General features: G+C 36.0%; 1 pseudogene; it reads right to left on the bottom strand.

The window, feature by feature from the left end:
* Positions 1–7,867: 7,867 nt before the first annotated feature.
* Positions 7,868–13,650, bottom strand: LOC101839270 (annotated as a pseudogene).
* Positions 13,651–19,294: the final 5,644 nt, after the last annotated feature.

The following is a 19,294-nucleotide window of genomic DNA, read 5'->3' as shown; positions in this document are numbered from 1 at the left end:
TAGTAATGCTGCTTCAACCTCCAAATTAGAAAAAAGAGGTAAATTCCTGCATTCTGTATTATATAAATATAGAAAATGAAGTGGTATTATGGACCCAAGTGCCCAATAATGACTTGCTGCCAAATAAAGAAATAATAAATAACCCCATGTAGAGAGTGTATCCAAAATATGAGCCTTATATTGCCGTACTGCAATTGTTAACTCTGTTAGAATCGCAATCTGGATCCAGTGCAAGCACATACACTTTCAATGTATATGTTTAAGATCCCTCTCTAAAGATACTTGGGGCAACAAATGGGAATTTGTGTTTCAGTGGGTTTTCTATTTATTTTCAGACCACCTAATTTTCTGTCCTCTGCAGAAGCAAATTTAAATGGCCAGGAGATGAAAATAGGTGAAAAATTAAGAGTCCTATCATTAATAATGACAAAGTAATGTAATGAAAGGAGATAGTGGATCTCTGTGGTGTATTCTTACACCAATTAATTTGAAAATACAATTTAATGCAATTTATGGAACGTGTAGTTTTTATAAAGGCAATTTAGGGCTGGAGAAATGACTCACTGGTTAAGGCAACATACTGTTCTTTCAGAAAACAGGTATTTACTTCCTGTTATATACAGACAAAACTGCCTGTAACTCTAGTTCCAGGGATCTGATATCTCTGACCTACTCCGGCATGTGTGCTTGCAGTCACACACTGTAAACCCCCACATGCACATAAGTAAAATTAATAAATATAAATATTTTAAAGAAGCAGGAAAACTGCACCATTAATTCATTTGGAAAGGAATTTTTAAAATATTCATGGATCTTTTATTTAAATGGAAATCTTTGGTTGGTCAACATTTCATTGTTTCTAATGACAACTTAGCATAATTCAAAATCAGAGCATTCATATTAAAACTAGAACTTACTTTGATTTGAAAATATAAAAGTATCTGCCATCTACTCTAGATAGTATCATTATATCTAGTGATTTAGTATGAATATGCATGTTTAAACATGGCCCTCATGGCTTGCTTTTCACTGTAATAGTATTATAATGTAATTACATTTTAGTAAAATAATTTGGAAATGATTCAAAGATGTTACCATCTGCTGTGGTATTTAAATTTTGGAGGAAAAATGAATCATTATGAGGATATTTTGCCTCAAGGCTTTCAACAGTAGCCACAGCTTTTTAAAAGTATATATTTAAACAGAAACTTACAATACTCAACATTGCAAGTTTGCTACACTGCAAGAGTAAAATATTTTCATTGGTCAGAATAATCCCCAAAAGATTAGTGTAATAGCTGATAATCTGACTGCCTCATGGTTAGGCCAAGGCACAGTGAGTGCAGGATTTCCCAGTGCTTTCTACTTGTGTAAGGAAAGCCCACTTATCTATCAAGTAGAACTCAGGAAGATACTCAGGTAGATAAGCTACAGGGCAAAATAATTGTGCCCTCGATTTTACCCTTTCAACACATGGGTTTCTTTTAGAAGGAGGTTGGATCAAAATACAAGTGATGCTGGGCTTGTCTTTTCTCATTATCATCATAGAATTCTTGAGCAATAATGAATTGTCTGTGTTAAGTGAAAGGATATGAAATTTATACAATACAAAGTATGACATTTGAACTTATTTTATTTAATTGGTCACAAGGTTTTTGTTGTTGCTGTTGTTTTATTTTTTGAGACAGGGCTTCTCTGTGCAACCTTGCTGTCCTGGAATTCTCTTTGTAGACCAGGTAGACTTCAAACTCATAGAGAACTGCCTGCCTCTGTCAACTGGGTGCTAGGATTAAAGGTGTGTGTCACTACCATCCAGCTGTGGCAACAAGATTTAGGCATTTCTAATTATTTAGCTTTAGGATATTTTGGTAATATGGTGACCTCTGCATTTATTTAAATCTGACACCATCTAAAAAGTGGGCATTTGTATTAATTTTATAATCAAACTATAGTGGCAATGATTATTCATTTAAACGTAAATTCAAAAACTTTTTATATTTCTAAAAAGTAGGAAATTCTATTTGAAATTTAATGTAGACATAATGCTCAAGATTAGAAAAGAGTAATCTAAAAGCTTTTAGAAGGGAATGTATCCAAAAGATAAAAGCTACTGGGAACTCTCATGTTCTTTAATTATGAAACTGACTTGGAATATTCTTTGTACTAAACTAAATGGAACATAGATCACACTATATTAAAAGTAAGACAATAAGTAGTGTATGGATATCAAGTTAATTTTAAGACTTTGTTTCTAAATAGATTTTTTTTCAGTTTAAATTTAGATAAGAAACAAGGTTGCTTCACAAGTCAGTTCCAGGTCCCTCTCCCTTTCCCTCCCCTACTCCCGTGCCCTCCCCCCAATGCCCCCATTATCCCCTCATTTCCCCAAGGAGGGTGAGACCCTCCATAGGGGTGTCCATAGTCTGTCATTTCATCCAGGGCAGGGCTTAGACACTCCCCCAAGAGTTCAGGGTGAGAGTGCACCTCCAATTGTTGGATGGGAGTCCAAAGTCCGTGTGTATACTCGGGATGAGTACTGATCTGCTGCCCAAGGCTCAATAGATTACCTAGGCCTCGTCACTGACACCCACATTCAGGGGGTCTTGATCAGTCCCATGCTGGATTCCCAGGCTGATGCCTGGGATTCAAGAGTTAACCTTTGTCAGGTCAGCTGTTTCTGGGGATTAAACCAGCCCAGTCTTAATCCCTTTGGTCATCAATCCTCCCTCTCTGTTACTGGCTTTCTTGAGTTCAGCTCAGTACTTAACCGAGGGAGTCTGCCTCTTCTTCCATCAGCCACTGAATGAAGTTTCTGTTTCCCAGATCCTCTGGCCATGGGATTATAGGCTGGATTCCAAATCACCTATGAAAAGTATGTGTCTCATGTGTATTCTCAAGATTTATATTTAGCTATTTCAATCTTATAACTATTGAATTAACATGTTCGGTATGGTTTTTGTGTTCTCAATTGGTGACATTATGTAAACTGTCTATTTATTTGATTTGTGAGTACTGGCAAAATGGAATTATCTTTCTATTGATGGACATTAGAGTTCTAAAAGTAAATTATATGACTTGTAAATGAGATAGTCTAGAACATGAAATGCTGAGAATCTAGGCTTTCCAATGCTGTTCCACTAACAGAATCCAACTAGGTGACAAATCTGGACTATCAGATATTTCAGTCATGATCCATATCCATTTAAGCTTGTCACTTAGCATGAATTAGCATGCTTTCCATATTGATAAAATTTAGGGGAGTAGACACTTTTTTCTCCATTTTTAATCTTGAAACTAGAGGTTCAATTGCTATTTCTAACTACCACTCAGGGAGTTCTATTTTATATATTTAAATTAAAATTATGTTAGTTCTATTTTTATAATTAAATTCAAATAACTCAGAATGTATACAATTAAAATAAAAGTAGTTTATTAATACCATTTAAAATCTTTCCATTTTCAGTCATGCATATGTGCTCATTTAAAAATTAACGCAGTTTTTAAAAAGGCATGATTATTTTTTATTGTATAAAGAAATAAAGATCAAAAGCCAGCATAGTTATGACAACATATTGACTTGAATGAGAATGGTTCCCATGGGATTGAAATTTTAAATACTTGATTCAAATTCTGTAGAAATGTTTGGTGGGTGGTTGTGTCACTGAAAGCAGGTTTTGAGGTTTCAAAAGACTCATGCCATACTCAGTATTTCTCTATATTTCCTGCTTGTGAATATCACATGAGCTCTCAGCTATGCCTGTCCCCATGATTTCACTGGGACATCATGGACTCCAATCTGAAGCAGTAAGCCCAATGAAACGATTTACTTTATTAGTACTTTGGTTATGGTGATTTGTCAGAGTAGCAGAAATGTAACTAAGACAAGACAGAATTGTGATTCAGCATGAAGCTGAATAATTTTTTGTTTGAGTGGCCAAAAAGTCTAAGGGAGCCAAGCCAGAGGGAACTAATTTGTGAGGTTATCTGAGCAAAGATATCAGAAACCCACAGAAACAGTGGAAGTGACATGCTCAGACTCCACAAATTGTAGAGTCACACAGAGAGAAACTGAAGGATGCTTTCCCCCTGATGCCATTTGTTACTTGTAGACACAGCAAAAAGGTTGACTTAGGGTTTCCACATGAAAGGATCATGCTGAGAGCCAGAATAAAATTGCAGAAATTGTGTCTGTGACATGGGGTATACTTCTTTCTCCTGTCATCCATCACTTTGCCAAGCTGTGTGGAACAGAGGCAAGAAATTTGGTACAGAGTGAAGTTTTTAACAATCTTCTGGAGCTAAAAGTGACAAAGCCGACAGATGGCACCCATTATCCAGAGGGAGTCAAGATGTTGACTTAAAGGGAAGAGAAATAAATGAAAATAATCCCCTAAGTTGAAAACACCAGGCACTTTAGACATAGGACTTAACTGTTTGATGTTGGATTTGATCCCAAATCCTTGTCCTTCCAGGAGACTATGTTCCATAATATTGGACATAGTCATGCAAGCTTTCAAGGGAGAACAGCAGTCAATAGTCCCATATGTTGTGATAATCACAAACTACAAGAGAGAAGAGCATTTTGGGTACTCTTTGTTTCCTTTGAGGCAGGCGTTTCGTTATGCTGGTAGTCAGAAAGCTGGGAGACCCCCTGCCTCTGTCCTGTCAGTACTAGAGTTCCAGGTGATCATGGGCTGATGACCAGATTTCACTTGTGTCCTGAGATGTGAACTTTAGTCTTCAGGCATGTAGTGTTTATAAGCTATTACCTTTCTCTTCAGTCCCTGATAGCACTTTTTTTTTCTTTTTAATGGAAGGGAATCAATGTTGGACACATTTTATCTATTTAAAAATACATCAGGACCCATATATTTTGGAATTATTTCCCTCTAGCTATGAGTTCTGGAGAACCCAGAACTTCTATTGTCTTTGAGATGTCAGCTGATAGCTGTTGAATATCCTAGCCTCGAGGAATTGCTCCTATTCTAAATAACAACACCTTTGAGCCAGAGTGACTCTATACCCACCCTGAAGGCTAGTGAGATGTGCTGGTGTGGAGTGCCTGAGGGCTTGAGTACTTGCTATAAAGGAGTGTCTCTAGGATTAAGGTAAATAATTGCTCTCAGGCAACACATGATATTAGATGTCTTGTGCCATTGCCCCCACCTTTGGTTGGTTACTTAAGGTGATGATTCAATAAACTGTGGCATTCAGTATTAACTGATAGCCCTCCTGATATGACCAGGTATCTCTGTCTTGTCTTTAACGTGGTTGGATAGTTAGCTTTCCCTTATCCACCCACCCCCACTTTGGGTCGGACCCAGGGTTGTTTAGCTGGTTCCCATTGAAGCCCCTGAAGCCCCAAAGACATCAGTCAATAATAAATGGCCCCTGCAAAGTGAGGCTAATAGAGATCAGACCCAAAACAAATAGTCATATACATGTATGAACCTGGTAGAAAAGGGGTCCTTTTCTATAATGTTAAAAATAAGTTTAAATGATATATAAATTGTCTTTTGTTTGTTTCAGTCAAGAAATGGCTATAATTTGTTAAAAGGAAAAGAAAACTGAAATTTCTGAAAATATCTGATCTCTTGCCTATCATGAGAGAATATAAAGAAATATAATGCAATAAATTGAAATGATGAAGAACAATTTTTGAGGTGCTAACAAATGCCTGCCATGAGCACTGAAGTTCATGGATGGTATGGAAAACCATTTCACTCCATATTTTGTCATTTTCTGCAGATCTTGTGACTAACTCATCTCAAATGTCAGTGCTCATCAATTGTAGACCTCCCTTCCTTTGTAGAAGTTAAATTCCTAAAATAAGCTAAGATTGTGTAAAGAAGTATATAGTTTTACAAATTTCTTTAAGAAATGCTTGGCTGAGGAAGGTTGAAAACACATGCTCTTATACCGTTGGGATCACTCAGGCAAATAGAAAAGACTCAATTCTTAATATTTCCTTAGAATTTGGTATTTGTTTTATTTAATTGGATTTCATAAGGTCTGTGTAACCTTGAGATTTGTAAATCCTATCTAAATTACTTGGAGTTTATCTTTTCCTGAAGATTTGATTACAGGTATGACACCTTTTGCTTTGTAGACCCAAATTTGAATTTAATGTAATAACTATATTAAGCATTTCAGTGGGAAAATGTTGTCTATTTCTACTGAGTTCTAGTTAGTTTTCTCTTTGCAAGTAGCCTGATAGTATTCAGACTAAATAGGCAGTCAAGTAGAAGATGTATTTATTGGCAAATTTCTCTAATTAGGTTTATTTTATTTGTATAAATAAAAGGTGCTTGTCTATGGCCATACCTTCCTGAATGCTCTCAATCTCTCCTCTGATCTCTGAAACTAAGAAGGCTAGGGCCTGTTTTGTACTTGGATGGGAGAAATAAAGGGTACTTCAAATAGGTAAAACTTTACTTTTTATTTCTACACCACATTTTAATAGGAAATGTTTTGATGTCATTTTATAATTCAGAAGCTCCTGAAGTCAATGTTCTTGTTGCTTAATAGAGGTAAAGTAAGTAAGTGCTCAATAAAAATTAAGAAACAATATTGATAAGTAAGAGTTTTTTGTTTTTTTTGAGAGGGGTGGGGATTACTCCTTACTAGGTTAGACTGCCAGGCACCTGGGAACCTCTTATCCTAGGTATTAGGAAACCAGTTACCAATTAGGTGCCTATAAGGCAATCAAGTGTGGATTACTGCAATGCTTGGATGCTAGCATCCCTTTGCACTTATAGTACCAGGACAAGCTCTTTCTTTTCTGATGACCAATTTAGAAGTACAAAGTCTTGGTTTGGGGATATTCAGCACTTCACTTTTATATCTGCTATGTCTCTGGGCTTGGTGAGGGTTTTGGGGGTATGTTACTGTTCTTACTTCTGATCCTCTTCACAAATCCTCTTCCATTTGGTTCCAAATAAAAGGCATGCCTTCATTTACTCATTATTTGTGTATGATTCAAGTGCTATAATCGCATATTCATGTGAGTTGAAACCAAAATGCAGTGAAACAAAATTGTTTAGTGTCAAAATTATATTGCTGGTGTCACCAGTGTCCTGCTCTTTAATATTCCAGCCTGAAAATTCATTTGCAAAATGTCACTTCCTAGATTTCTTTGAGGATTTCTCAACACATTTCATATAGGGTATCCCTAAGTGGTGAGTTTTCTATTATTTATTAATTGATGTATTTAGGTAGGGTGCCCATTTTGAGACAGAAAATTATACATATATAGATATTATATATTATAATATACGCATGTAATTAGTAAATCATCAATAATTTTATTTATAGAGCTTTATACATATATATTTCTTTTGTTATAATTTATTTGTTTTAAATTATATATATATTATTTATTAAAATGAACAATTTTTCTACATTTATTTAAAAGTACTTCTATGAACAGTAATTGAATACATGTATATTAAAGTTAGTTTCCATTGTCTTTTAGTTTCTTAATATTGAAGTGTCTCAGTAACATGTAAACCTGAGCAACTGTATATTATTTGATGTTTCCTTATCCTTATGCATAGAGACATTCATAAACAAATGTGATTAGCAAAAATATTTCACCTTCTGTGAAAGGATAGATCACAGATATTGACTACTATTTCATATCCTGAACACAGATATTGTTACCTACCTTATAGTGTTATTTACTATACGTACAAGGCACAAATACTTCCTCCATTAGGTTTAGTTTACCTAGGTTCACTTTGCTCTAGAAGCCACTGACATAGTTTGACTTTATTTTTTTTCAATACAAGTCTTTTATTGTCCCAAAAGACACCACAAATAATTATTGAATTCAGGATCTTGTTTCTGGAACTGGGTAACTTAGGTCTTACTCATTAGCCTGCTGTACTATTCCCTTTTCAGATACATGGATACCATCCAAAAACTTCTTATCTTTGTTTTTAACTGTTGAGGCTTGCTGAATCAGAACTTCTGAATTTGAAACAAATCATCCTTTTGGGCTTGAGAGACAGAACAAGCAACACCTGTCCTCATCTGAACACTGTGGATGTATTTTTCACTCAAAATACTTTCACTCAAAAGATTTCAACCAAAGATCCATTCTCCTGAATAATGATGTTGTTGGGGGGGGGAAGTGAGCATACACAGACCTCATCTTGTAGTGAAAGTCCAGTGTGACTCCCTTGATCATGTTCTGAACATGACTGAAGATGGTTTGGACAGTTGCCAGTTCCTTTCTGTTACCCTGCTATTTGTCAATCTGGAGCCCCTTCTTCCCAAGGAGACTCAGTTCTACATTGATGTGATTGAAGTCCCTCCAGAAGGTTCCTCTGGGGCCATTCACAATGACTGTGTGACCCTTCAGAGTGATGTCCACATTTTCTGGAATGTCCATGGTCTGATTGTTGAGAATGTTCTTAATTCTCACTGTAGATGGGGCAAAAAAGAGCCATATTTTGACTCTTTTGGATATCAAAAGTAATCTAAAAATTGAGGACTTGGAAAAATTACACCATATTTATTGTTATGATCCATTAAGCCAATGGTCAAAGAACCTCTGTATTTCCGTAGGAAATTACCATTCAGCAATAACAATCTCTTTCCCCCAAAAAACTCCTTAAATTGAGGCTTGAAGACTTTAAATAAATAACGAAGGGACTTAATTTAATTATAATGGGTAGTTTGAATTTATCTCAAATAATATGTTTGTAATAATGGAGCATCATTACCTTGGACTAAGTACACAAAATACTACACTGTATGCTATGACCAACCCACAAGCAGCATGCTGGACACAGGGCAACTGGCAAGTTTTCTGAACTTCCTACAGGAAGGAAGAAGGAATAGTTACAAACAATAACAGAAACCTGTAGTAAGCTGTTGTTCGGTTATGGGGCTACAACACTTCACAACGATGTGAGTTAAGGGCTAAGGATGTAAATAAAGACAAAGACAGTAGCTCATTCTTACAAGGAGAATGGCGTTTATTTTTACAAAGCAGAGCTTTAAATACTGGTCAGGCACAGTGAAAAACCATCAAGGTCAGAAGCCTACCTTCCTGGGGCCCTCCGGCAAAAGATGGGCCAATAACAGGAATTAGTATTTAGACAGTAAGGATGGGCAGAAAACAGGAACTTGCATACAGGCCTTACTTGGAGGAGGGGACAAGAGGTATTTTTCTAGAAGCTTCTAGTCACAAGCTGGTCAGCAGACACCCATGGGGGAAGGGTGCAACAGAAATCATGGTGATTGTCTCTTTTATAAAGACACTTCTTTCTTTCTCCATGTAAAGTTCACTGAGATTTTTTAAAAGAATAAATCCAATGACTCATTGAGTGGTACTCTTTGAATCCCAAGACTTTATGACAATTTGTATTAGATTAGTATTGTTTACATCAGAGTTCAGGTAATTGAAACCAAACCCACAAAGCTAGTAGTTATCTTTCTCCTATCTATGCATCATTCATTAGGAAAGGGTAACAATGAATATAGTAAGAACTCCACTATGACATTCATATAGGGTGCAGTGGAATGAGTTGCACTCAGTAGTCCTACCTATCCCCAAGTTTGAAATCCTTCTCTTAAAGGTCATGAGGGAGCCTTCTTATCTTCAAGAGAAGATGATATTCCCAGAGTAGTGCTTAATTATGTTTTTGAAGAGTGATTCCTTCATAGTGTTTGGATCCTTTCTCTGTCAGGTGCTGGAAAAATAATTGAAGTTATCATTTGGGGAAATCAATAGCATTCTCAGTCTTGTTCTTATGCCAATATTTGGAATTCTAAGTTATTTTCTTTTTAGTAACCATGCTCTGAGATTTTTTTTTGGTTTTTACGAGACAGGGTTTCTCTGTATTGTTTTGGAAGCTATCGGTCCACCTGGCCACGAACTCACAGAGATCCGACTGCCTTTGTCTCCCTAGTGCTGGGATTAAAGGCGTGCGCCACCACCGCCCGGCCTGCTCTGAGATTTTTTGATGGTACAATTCTGAAGTTGTTTTTAATTTATGTGCCCAGAATTTGTCAGAATAGAGTCTTTTCCTCTAGATTTAATGTAATAATAAAAACATACCTCACCTTTCTCTATTGGACAAGGAAATCCCACACCATAAGAGGAATACATGACCAGGAATTCACTGCCACAAGGTATTCAATATTCTGTTAGTAAAAATGACAGTCATTCCTGATGTCTTTGCTGGGGATCATCCCACTTTTACAGGTTTTCATACAGTAGGAAGCATGTAATTAATATCATCCATACTTGCTTTACTCCCACATAAGTAACTATGAAATGACACTCTTTGTGTCAAAACAAAAAATTCCATTTATGCAATGAGAGAATTAGTTTAGGCTGTGGTGAGGGAAAGGAATGTAGTCCCAAGGCTTTTAGAATACACACAAACCTAAAGGGTATTGAAAGGGCATCGTTGACATGATTTATGGGAGAAACATACATTGTTAAGACTTGAAAGAAAAACAAGCTCACAAGGTAATACAGAATCTTTTAGATGTAATCTAGTCTAAATAAAATTAACTACATTTACTTAAGACATGACTTTGACTTTCACCCTTGCTTTAAAATCCTCTTTATGATACCTTCAGCTTTATAAGTTCAACTCATTCTTACTCTAAGGACCACCAACTGCTATTCTGTGCTCTCTCATTCTCTCATGCCACTAGAGTCAGTGTCTAATTCTACAAATAAGTGACAGTATGTAAACTAAGTCTGACAGAAAATAAGGTTGGATGACTTTTTAAGAAAAATACTTTTTTTCCTATTTTTGTTATCAGTTAAAGAATACTTCATGACACAAGTGTTTTACATATAATGATTAAGTCAAAAATGACTATGCAAAGTTATTCCAGAATACTCATCTCTTGTTTTCATTTTGTACCAACGTTGCTATATTCTATATGGAAAAAATTCATGTATAGTTTCTCAAAGACTTCTTGTCGTGGAATACTGTAGATAAACACCAAAAATGACCAATTTCACATTGAATTTTATGCATAAAAGAGGGAAATTAAAGGCTAGAAAGATGGCTCAGCTGTTTACAAAGCTAAGAATGCATGACACAACTTACAACAGTTCTTAGCTCTAGTTCTAGAAAATCCAGCTCTCCTAGTCTCTGTGAGCATAGGCATATACATGGTACACAAATATACATGCATGTAAGTACTGCCACACATAAAATAAATAAATTTTAAAAAGTAAAATTGGATTAAATATTGTATACCATAATAGAACTTTTAAGTAATGTTCTATTCAATAAAAAGGCTACTTATCAGCAAACACAGGCCCATATTTTTTTATTTTTATTTATTTTTGTTTTTTCGAGATAGGTTTCCTCTGTAATGCTTTGGAACCTGTGCTGGAGCTGGCTTTGAACTCACAAAGATCCTTCTGCCTCTACCTCTTGAGTGCTGGGATTAAAGACATGTACTACCAATGCCCGGATAGTGGCCCAATTTAATTAAAGTGACATAGAGAAAGTAATTATGGTTTATTTCTAAATAAACTACATATATAAGATTACAAAGTTAACATGAATTGGAACAATGGGTAAATAAAAGGTTAAATTTTTAGGATTATATTTCTAAGAACTCTAAGTTCCCTTGGAATTTGGACTTTAAGTCAAAACTTGGTTCACATAGCTAACTACTGTAGTAGAAATATATTGTTTACTTGTTTTTAAGAAATATAGGAAGGGTTGTTTGAAAATAAAGCACCAGATGCTTAGAATAATAATCTGAAACATTAAAAAAACACATTGTGATTGCTTCTATGCCATTGTCTTATTTGAAAACGTAATAAGATAGAAAGAAAGACAAAATTCACACAAAATGTGAAGAGATCTCCATGTAAATTCTGAAGTGTTTTACAGAGCATTGAATGCTGCTATTGGGAAATTTGAAGCGTGCATGCTCTACACTGAGGTTGACAACTTAAAGATTTACATTCAGCCTGCTCCTTTCATTGGGATATTTATTTGTCCTTATTTGCATTGCACATTGTGATGGTGATGGGGAGTGTAAGGATAAATACTGCAATGCCATTGGCTGACTTTCTGACAACAGGGGTCCTGGCTTCAGAATAAAATCCTCTGGAGTTCTGTTCCGATCTTTCTTGCCAACTACAGAGGCTGAAAGGCTGGCATGGTAGAGAAGAGTGCTTTTATTAATAGAGTGCTTGTATGGTCTTCCCCAAGGTTATGTAGAACTTATCAAAATTCATTGAAGAAACTCCCTTTATTAATTGTCTAGTCTCTTTTAAAGCCAGCATATCTGATGTGAATATTTTTTGTAAAATCTTAATAATTCAAAGTTTTAATGGAGAATCTGAATAAAGAAGCTATGTGTGGGTTCCCTGGAGAGTTAGCAATAGTTTCTGGAGTACTCTTCTGTAATACTAAAAACTTACGATTCTAGAAGTGTATTATAAAAGAATGTCTTAGAATTTTCATGAATATATATTAACAAAAAGAATAAAGATGTGCTTGTGAGGAACTAAGAACAGTATAAAACCATAGTTGTTGCTTTTACAGGAGCCTCATTTCTAACATTTTAAATTTGGGATTCATATTTAAAATAAATAATGAAATAAGCACAATATATACGTGTGTGTTTATGAAAACGGATGTATGCATACATGTCCACCTCTTTTTCTTGTTTACTTAGAAGATAATTGGTTCTGTATTTTTACTTGTGTTTTTGAGACTTTCATGTCACATATTTTGGTAATATTATTTTCTTTCCTCTAACTTCTTTCAGATCCTTGACTGCTCCTAATCCACACAAATTTATGAATTTTTAGCTGTTAAAAATGAGACAAAAAGAGTATGCTGGTCATTTATGTTTGCTAATTGACAACCATGGAAGTTAAGCTCTATGTTCCCATGGAATCCGTGTCTTCCTTTGTAAATATATTTCAGAAATGGACACCAGGAAATTTGAAGGCAAATGCATGCAATTAGAAAAAATCATTCTGAGTGAGGCAACCCAGAAAGAGATAGATAAACATGGAATATACTTACACATAAGTGGGTATTAGCTGTTATATAATGGATACAATCCACAGACCTAGAGAGACCTAAATAACAAGAAGAGTTCATGGAGGACGATTGGAACTCCTAAGGAAAGGGAAAATAGAAGAGGCCTTGTGAGTGGACCTAGGCACTCCACATATATGTCATAGTTGTATAGTTTGGTCTGCTTGTGGCACTCCTAACAGGACAGGTGCTGTCTCCAATTCTTACTTGATTTTTGGACCCCACACCTCACACTGGGTCATGTTACCCATCTTTACTACGTGGGGAGGTGTTTAGTCTTACTGCAACTTCATATGCCATATTTTGTTGATACTCATGGGAGACCTGCCATTTTCTAAACCGAAAGAGAGGGGTGATTTGGGGGGTGGGAACAGTGGACGGGTGTGGGGGAAAGGAGGGGAAACTGTGACCAGGATATAAAACAAGCAAATAAATGAATAATAAGTAAATTTTTATTTAAAAACTATCCAAACCTACTAATTTTTTCAGTAGATCAAATTAATTATTCAACTCTTCACTATAGCATATTCACCAAATCAAAGTTTGGGATTGTAATGTTTTTACTTACTTGTTCTACTTCTATTGTGTCTACATAGATCCTCATGTTTATTCCCTCTCCCCGATACTCTCATTTTTGTGTTTGTGCTTATGGAGATTATGTATTTGAACAACCTTTATATCTTTCTTGTTACTAATGATACATATTCAAAATAGCATTCACAGTTTTCTTGATCTTGACTTTTCTGAATCATTTTGTTACTTTTAAAACACCTACCAAACACTTCCAAATGATGCAACTAAAGATTGTATGTTTAAATATAAGAATGTGTATAAAATTAGGAAACAGCATAGGAAAAACAATTGTAAAGAAATGAAGACATTTTTACCTTATATCGAAAGATCTTATTTTCTAGCCAAATAACTGAAATCCATTTCATCAAATGTATGTTATTTCCTGACTCTGAAATTGCAATTCTGTTTTGAGAGCTTTGAATGGAAAATGAAGACTGTAGAGAACCACGAGCCCGTTATGGGAAAGCTAAAGCCATTGTTGTATTACTCGATTATCCCCCCAAAACTCTGGAGGGATTGCCAAGGGTGATGGGAATGAATGAAACTGATCTAATCTTGCCATATGAAAAGAATTTCTTGGAGTGTAACACTTATTTCATAAGGATTCCTCTGGGAAATAACTGGCAAAACCATCCCTTTTTTCATGGAAAGAAACTTATTAACATGACATCTAAAAGAGAAACATGGGCATTTTCATCTTAAAGCTAGACTTGTCTATTCCTCACCACAATACTAGCTTCAAGACGGTTTGCTAGGTTGTAAAGCATCTTGAATAAGTGAAATGTCATCTTTTTTGTCCCTATGAATCTTATTCCTAGGCAATTTTTGTAGTTCTTCATGTGCGGTAACATAAAATTTATTTTATGATTTGTCAGATATAGGCTTCAAGATGTTAATCTATTTTGAAGGCTGACATTAATAAATGAAACGGTGATTTCACTCATAAAACAAGAATACTGTGGGGATCTTACAATATTTGACCCAGCAATGGTATATATCTCTAGGGCACATATATATGTGACACGTTAGTAATTTTAGCAACTGTTATAGCAACTGTAATACATTTTAAATTAATTTTGTCACCTACTCCTCTATGATAGCAGCCAAGCAGAGATATAGAAAAAATCTTTTCAAAGAAAGCCAAAGAAACATATTTTCTGATTTCAAATTAAATTCATGACCTAGAATTTTGGTTCCCTCTAGCACTGCTAGGTGATTTTATCATATTGACTTAATGATGGCACTCTCTAAATTTTTGCACAACTGTTTCACACATCTTTCTTATCTTTATTATCAACTGATAATCTTGGTTCTTATTCATTGAAATATTCAATTAGAAGAAAAATATTTTAAAACATTACCAATAAATCAACAACTCTTTGTAAATGACGATTGGATTTATATATTTACTTAGACTCTCTTCAATGGTTCTACTTTATTTTTTTCACTTAAAAATTTTCCCTGTGACAATTACATACGTTATAAAATGCAACCCCATGCTCTCTCTGAACCCTTTAACGTCTTTTGCATAATATCTTTCTACACACATCTTATCCCATTCATGTATTTCTGTTTCGTTCTGTAACTTACAGAATTTAAACATGAGTTTGGAATTACCCATAGGATTGTGATGGAATCATCAGTGGGTAAAGTAATGAAGATAATGTTTTCCCTTCCCCCAGGAACTATCAGTAGTGTGCAGCTCAACAGGAAAGTTAATGTTCTAGGAATTTGTCTCTAATCCTCGATTGACTGGGAAGAGTTTCAGCTTTGTACAGGTTTATATCGGGAAGCTGTAGCTGCTGGGAGATTACATTTGCATTTGCTGTGTCATGGTCAAAAGATAGCATTTCACATCTGTAACATGAATAAATAAATGATCCAGAGACTGATACTGGCGTTCAAGCTTCAAGCTGAACTTCAGAAAAGCATAGCAGTTGGCTACTAACTTCTTTTTTTTTCATTTAAAAGTGTTTATTAAGAAAAAGAACAGGCAGCAATTTCTCTGTAGCTTCTATACTTTTAGACTTTGGAAAATTGTAAACATTCTCTTTTTCTTTAGATTTGTCAATAAGACTTCTTCAGAGGAGAGGGGAAGGAAACCATGCTATGTGGTTAGTTACTGAATTGTGCTACTTTGTTCACAAATTGAATGCTTGTTTTGTTGCTTGTGGAATTTTGGAGTTCTGGGGGATGCAATTACTCTTTTTTATATTTTATTTTTAAATTTAAATTAGAAAATTAGAAACAAGATTGCTTCACATGTCAATTGCAGGTCCCTCTCCCTTTCCCTCCCTTCCTCCCGTGCCCTCCCATCAACCCCCAATATCCCCTCATTTTCCATGAGGGTGAGGCCCTACATGGGGGTGTCCATAGTCTGTCATTTCATCCAGGGCAGGGCCTAGACACTCCCCCAAGAGTCCATGGTGAGAATGCATCTCTCATTGTTGGATGGGAGCCCAAAGTCCATTTGTGTACTCAGGATAAATACTGATCTACCACCCAAGGCTCAATAGATTACCTAGGCCTCCTCACTGACACCCACTTTCAGGGGGTCTTGTTCAGTCCCATGCTGGATTCCCAGGCATAAGTCTGGGATTCAAGAGCTAACCCTTGTCATGTCAGCTGTTTCTGGGGGTTAAACCAGCCCAGTCTTAATCCCTTTGGTCATCAGTCCTCCCTCTCTGTCACTGTATTTCTTGAGTTCAGCTCAGTGCTTAGCTGTGGGAGTCTGCCTCTTCTTCCATCAGCCATTGAATGAATGTTCTGTTTCCCAGACTTTCTGGCCATGGGATTGTAGGCTGTGACTCCCCAGATCTATGTCTAAAATCCATATATGAGTGAGTACATGCCATGGGTTACCATACTCAGGATGGTTTCTTCTAGTGCCATACATTTGCCTGCAAATCTCAGGATTCCATTGTTTTTTTCTGCTGAATAGTACTCTATTGTATAAACGTACCACATTTTCTCGATCTACTCTTCGGTTGAGGGGCATCTAGGTTGTTTCCGAGTTCTGGCTATTACAAATAATGCTGTTATGAACATAGTGGAACAGACATCCTTGTTGTATGAATGGGCATCTTTTGGATATATGCCTAAGAGTGGAGTTGCTGGGTCTTGTGGTAGATTTATTACCATTTTTCTGAGGAATCTCCATACTGATTTCCAAAGTTTCTGTACAAGTTGGCATTCCCAGCAGCAGTGGAGCAGTGTTCCCCTTTCACCACAACCTCTCCAGCATAAATTGTACTTGGTGTTTTTTATTTTAGCCATTCTGACAGGAGTAAGATGGTATCTCAGAGTTGTTTTGATTTGCATTTCCCAGATGGCTAAGGACGTTGAGCACTTTCTCAAGTGTCTCTCAGCCATTTTAGTCTCCTCTATTGAGAATTCTCTATTTAGTTCTGTACCCCAATTTTGATTGGCTCACTTTTTAATTGGATCCTTTGGTGTTTTGGAGACTTGATTACTGAGTAATTGTCAATTTTGGAGATCAGCCCTCTGTCAGATGTGGGATTAGTGAATATCTTTTCCCAATCTGTGGGTTGTCTTTTTGTCTTGCTGACTGTGTCCTTGGCCTTACAGAATCTTATCAGTTTCAGGTGGTCCCATTTATTAATTGTCCATCTTAGTGTCTGTGTTACTGGATTTATGTACAGGAAGTGGTCTCCTGTATGAATTCATTCAAGAGTGCCTCACACTTTCTCTTCTAACAGGTTCAGTGTGACTAGATTTATTTTGAGGTCTTTGATCCATTTGGACGTAGGTTTTGTGCTTGGCAATAGTCATGGATCTATCTGCATTCTTCTACATGCCAGCTTCCAAATATGCCAGCACCATTTGTTGAAGATGCTTTCTTTTTTCCATTGTATATTTTTAGCTTCTTTGTCAAAAATCAGATGTGTATACATGTATGGGTTAATACCAGGGTGTTCAATTTGATTCCTTTGGTCTACCTGTCTATTTTTGTGCCAGTACCAAGATGATTTCAGAACTACAGCTCTATAATAGAGCTTGAAGTCGAAGTCAGGGATGGCGATGCCTCCAGATGCTGCTTTGTTGAATGAGGTTGTTTCGACTATCCTGGATCTTCTGTTTTTCCATACAAAGTTGATTATTGTTCTTTCAAGGTCTGTGTAGAATTGTGCTGGGATTTTAATGAGGGTTGTGTTAAATCTGTACATTGCTTTCGGTATGATTGCCATTTTTAATATGTTGATCCTACCTATCTAAGAGCATGGGAGATCTTTCCACCTTCTCGTGTTGTATGTAATTTCCTTCTTTAAAGACTCAAAGTTCTTGCTATGCAGGTCTTTCACTTGTTTGGTTAGCATTACCCCAAGGTATTTGTTTGTGATTATTGTAAAGGACGATGTTTCTCTGATTTCTCTCGTAGCCCATTTATCATCTGTATATAGTAGGCTAATGATTTTCATGAGTTATCTTATATCCTGCCACTTTGCTGAAAGTATTTATCAGCTGCAGGATTACCCTGTAGAGTTTTTTGGGTCACTTATGTAAACTATCATATCATCTGCAAATAGTGAACATTTGACCTCTTCCTTTCCAATTTGTATCCCCTTGATCTCCTTTTGTTGTCATATTCCTTTAGCTAGAACTTCAAGTACAATATTTAAGAGGTATGGAGAGAGTGGACAGCCTTGTCTTGTTCCTGATCTTAGAGGAATTGTGTTGAGTTTCGGTCCATTTAGTTTGATGTTAGCTGCTGGTTTTTGGTATATAGCTTTTACTAAGTTGAGGTAAGTTCCTGTTACCCCAGATCTCTCCAAGACCTTTATCATTTTGGGGTGTTGAATTTTGTCAAACGCTTTTCAGCATCCAGTGAGATTATCATGTGATTTTTGCTTCTCAGCTTGTTTATATGGTGGATTACATTTATGGAATTTCGTTTGTTGAACCAACCCTGCATTCCTGGAATGAAGCCTACTTGATCATGGTGGATGTTTTCTCATGTGTTCTTGCACCCGATTTGCCAGTATCTTATTGAGTATTTTTGCATTAATATTCATGAGGGAAATTAGTTTGACGTTCTCTTTCTTAGTTGTGTCTATGTTTTGCTTGAATATCAAGGTTGTTGGAAGCCTTGTAGAAAGAGTTTTGTAAAGACCCTTCTGCTTCTATTGAATGGAATACTTTGAGAAAAATTGATATAAGCTTTTCTTTGAATTTATGGTAGAATTCTGCACTGAGGCCATCTGGCTTTGGGCTTTCTTTGGTTGGGAGACTTTTGATGACTGCTTCTATTTCCTTAGGGTTATATGTCTATTTAAATTTCTTATCTGTTCTTTATTTAATTTTGGCAAGTGATATCTATCTTGAAAATTGGCCATTTCCATTAGATTTTCAAATTGTGTGGAGTACAGATTTTCAAAGTATGAACTGATGGTTCTCTGGTTTTCTTCAGCGTCCATTGTCATGTCCCCCTTTTTGTTTCTGAGTTTGTTAATTTGCATGTTCACACTCTGACATTTTATAAGTTTGGATAAAGGTTTGTCCATCTTGTTGATTTTCTCAAAGAACCAACTCTTCCTTACATTGATTTTTTGTATTGTTTTCCTAGTCTCTGCTTCATTGATTTCAGCCTTAAATTTGATTATTTCCTGGCGTCTACTCCTCCTGCATGAAATTGCTTATTTGTGTTCTAGAGCTTT

The sequence above is a fragment of the Mesocricetus auratus genome, unplaced genomic scaffold (genome assembly GCF_017639785.1).
Source record: "Mesocricetus auratus isolate SY011 unplaced genomic scaffold, BCM_Maur_2.0 Super-Scaffold_100011, whole genome shotgun sequence".
Lineage (NCBI taxonomy): Eukaryota > Metazoa > Chordata > Mammalia > Rodentia > Cricetidae > Mesocricetus > Mesocricetus auratus.
The sequence above is the reverse complement of the archived record's forward strand: the minus strand, read 5'-3'. Positions and strand labels throughout refer to the sequence as shown.